This window comes from Pseudophryne corroboree, chromosome 10 (genome assembly GCF_028390025.1).
Source record: "Pseudophryne corroboree isolate aPseCor3 chromosome 10, aPseCor3.hap2, whole genome shotgun sequence".
NCBI classification, from domain to species: Eukaryota; Metazoa; Chordata; class Amphibia; order Anura; family Myobatrachidae; genus Pseudophryne; species Pseudophryne corroboree.
In genome coordinates, this window is record NC_086453.1 from 157,662,194 (window position 1) to 157,666,162 (window position 3,969).

Consider the following 3,969-nt stretch of genomic DNA (forward strand, 5'->3'; position numbering starts at 1 on the left):
GGATTATGTTACTCTGAGCCAGTGCTTTGTTGTAGCTACTCTGTACCCTAGCCCTGTGCTCTCTCCATGGTTTTCTGTGTGATTCCAGTGGTCCAGATATCGCTTCCGCTCCCAGAGGTCTGCCTGCAGCCTTCACACAAAAGATCCACCAGCTACCTGCTGTGCTGTCAGTCAATCGCTCTCCCAGTGGTAAACAAGTGGATTTCCAGAGTCTTGTGAGAGGTTACCCTGTCTGCCTGCTTCAATCACACAGCCTTTGGAAGATTCTACTAAACTCAGGTGCTCATTTAATCAGCTCTCAGTTTAACTCATTCTTCACCATTGTCGTCTGCTGCAGTTTCACTGTGCTTCTTCACAATTTACAAGTATTCTATTCAGTATTGTATTTTCATTGTTGCTGCAATCAAGGACAATTCTTCACAGCCTTCCAGTTTAACCTTTAAGCTCAGTACAAGTCTCTACAGTTATTCATTTATGTCTGCAATATCCAGTTAACACTCTTTACACTTTGGCACCAGTCATTGCTTTATTTGGACAATTCTTCACAATCCTGTTTAAACTCAGTTGTATGAACATTTCTTCAATGCATCTTTATACTGTTCCTGCTTATCATTATACTATTCATTGCAATATGTCAGTATATATATGGTGACTAATAATTGTAATTTAACTCCTTACTGGAATTGTTGCCTTTAATAAAATATATGAAACTGAACTTTCTTCGTCCTCCCTGCTTTAATCATACACCTTTGATTGGTCCAGGGTTAATGGATTCACAAAAACACTCGTCCCTGATAGTAAGCACTTGCCACATGGATCCGTCGGTTGACCAATTCACAGGAGGCGGTGCTACGGCAAACATCCTTTCACGACTGGAAAATCTGGAGTCCATACAGACATAAATAGTTCAGTTTATGCAAACTATGGCAGATCGTTTGGAGGATCTTCATACGGCTATGAAGACACCACAAGTTCAAGTTCCAGCTCCGGTTGTCTCGGCTTCCGCAATGGTTTCTCCAGTGATGGTGCCTATGTCTCGTCTGCAGTTACCTTTTCGTCAAGTAAGTTTGATGGAACCCCAAAGTTTTGCAGCGGATTTCTAAACCAATGCGAGATCCAGTTCGAACTGTTGTCTGCTAGTTTTCCATCAGCCCGTTCTAAGATCGCATATATTATTGCCCTCCTGTCCGGTCAGGCCTTGTATTGGGCGCCGCCACTGTGGGAGAGGGGAGATACTATTCTCTCTAATTATAAAGAGTTTGTATCATCCTTCCAGAAAATCTTCGATGAACCAGGTAGAACCACCTCTGCATCTTTGGAGATTCTCCGTCTACGTCAAGGTTTAAGTCCTGTTAGTCCATATATTATTCAGTTTCGCATGTTGTCTTCAGAGTTAAACTGGAATGAGAAGGCCCTGGTCGCAGCATTTTGGAATGGACTATCAGAATGAATCAAGGATGATGTAACGATTCATGATGTGCCAACTAAGCTGGATGAATTAATTTCCATCTGCAATAAACTTGATCTGCGCTACAGAGAGCGATGTTTAGAGAAATCTAAGGCAGAGCGATCTAGTCCACGCTATCATCCCAGACCTCGACAAGATTTTTTTCATCTCAGTCTCCTGTAACAACAGAAGAGCCTATGCAGATCAGGCGCTCTCGCCTTACGGAGGAGGAACAAATTTGTTGTCGACAGGGTAACCTCTGCATGTACTGCAGGTCCTTCGAACATTTCATTAAGTCTTGCAAACTCCGGCCGGGAAACTCTCGCTCCTAGCTTATTGAAGAGAGGTTAAGCTAGGATTTACCTTGGAATCACATTCCGGGAAAGAGCCAACTTTGCCTATTCGTTCAGAAGCTCCAAATTCTACAGTTAAAGTTTCAGCTCTCCTAGATTCCGGTGCAGCCGAGAACTTCATCACCTCAACCTTTGTCATACGATCTAAAGTTCAAACCGTGCCTCTGGAAGTAGCAGTTGCTGTTACAGCAGTGGATGGAAGTCGTATTCCAGATGGCATAATTACTCATCCAACCGTATGTCTCAAGATGAAAGTTGGTGTGCTCCATTACAAATATATTTCCTTCCTCGTGATTCCCAAAGCCTCTCATTATGTGATACTTGGATTTCCTTGGCTGCAGAAACATAATCCACAATTCAACTGGCAAACCATGGAAATTCTTTTGTGGGGTGAATCTTGTACCAAGGACTGTTTAGCTTCAGTTATACCCCTCCAGTCAGTCAGTCAGTCTTCCCAAGTTACCTTCAGTCTATCAATCTTTTGTGGATGTATTCAGTAAACAAGCGGCAGACTCCTTACCCCCTCATCGTGAATGGGACTGCCCAATCGTTTTGGTGCCAGGCAAAACTCCTCCTAGGGGGCAAATTTATCTGCTGTCCATCCCAGAGACTCAAGCTAAGTCAGATTATATAAAAGAGAATTTAACCAAAGCATTTATTAGACCATCTTCCTCTCCTGCAGGAGCCGGATTCTTCTTCGTTAAGAAGAAAGATTGTGGTTTACGACCATGCATAGTTTAGCGCGGACTTAATGAGATCACTGTGAAGAAGAAGTACCCATTGCCGTTAATTCCAGAATTATTTGACCGGGTAAAGGGAGCTACTGTGTTTACAAAATTAGATCTTCATGGAACCAACAATTTAATCCGCATCCATGCAGGGGACGAATGGAAGACTGCCTTTAATACCCGGGATGGGCATTACGAATACCCTGTAATGCCTTTTGGTCTTTGTAATGCTCCTGCAGTTTTACAAAGCTATGTGAACAAACTTTTTCGAGATCTTCTCTACAAGTGTTTAGAAGTGTACTTGGATGATATCTTAATATTCTCCAAGGATCTGAAGTCTCACCGTCACCAAATTAAAGAGGTACTGACCCGCCTGAGGAAAAATCGACTATATTGTAAGTTGGAGATGTATCTTCTATACCGTTCCTTGGTTACATTATTTCAGGATCAGAGCTACAGTATGTATGGATCCTGTAAAGGTACAAGCTATCCGAGACTGGTCCAATCTTACAACTCTCAAGGGGATTCAGCGATTCCTTGGCTTTGCTAATTTTTATAGGAAATTCATTAAGAATTACTCTATGTTGGCCGCTCCCATCACAGCCCTGACTTGCAAGGGAGCAAATCCTATGAACTGGTCTTTTGAAGCTATCAAAGGCTTCTCTGATTTAAAGCAAGCCTTTGTGTCAGCCCCCATTCTTCGACAGCCATATTTGAACCGTCCCTTTCTAGTGAAGATAGATGCATCTATGGAAGCAGTGGAAGCTGTGTTGTCACAAGTCTTTGAAGATAAAGTCCATCCCTGCGGATATTTCTCCCGTAAGTTCCTACCGGCCGAACGTAATTATGCAATTGGGGAGCAGGAATTACTTGCCATCAAATTGGCGTTTGAGGAGTGGAGATTCCTTTTAGAGGGAGCACAACACCCCATTACAGTATGTACTGATCATAAGAATCTTCTTTATCTGCAGTTGGCTCAGTGTTTGAATCCACGGCAAGCTCAATGGGCTCTTTTCTTCACCCGATTTAATTTTAAGCTCACCTATCGTCCAGGGTCTCAAAAAAAAAAAAAGCAGATGCCCTTTCTCGGTCTTTCAATTCTTCTGAATCAAATGATGCTACTACGAATCAAGCCATTGTGAGTCCTACGTCCTTTCTAATGACTCGAACGTTACCGCTCCCAGTTCCTCCGCCTGGCAAAACCTTTGTCGCCACAAACCTTAGGAAACGACTACTTACTTGGGCTCACTCTTCATCTTTCATGGGTCATCCTGGGGTCCTAAAGACTCAAATTTATTCAGCAGTCTTACTGGTGGACACGTCTCAAAGCCGATGTTCAAGAGTTTACAGCAGCATGTCCTAAATGTGCCCAACATAAGAGTCCAAGGGGTTCTCCTCCAGGCTTGTTACATCCGTTATCTATACCCAAACAACCATGGAC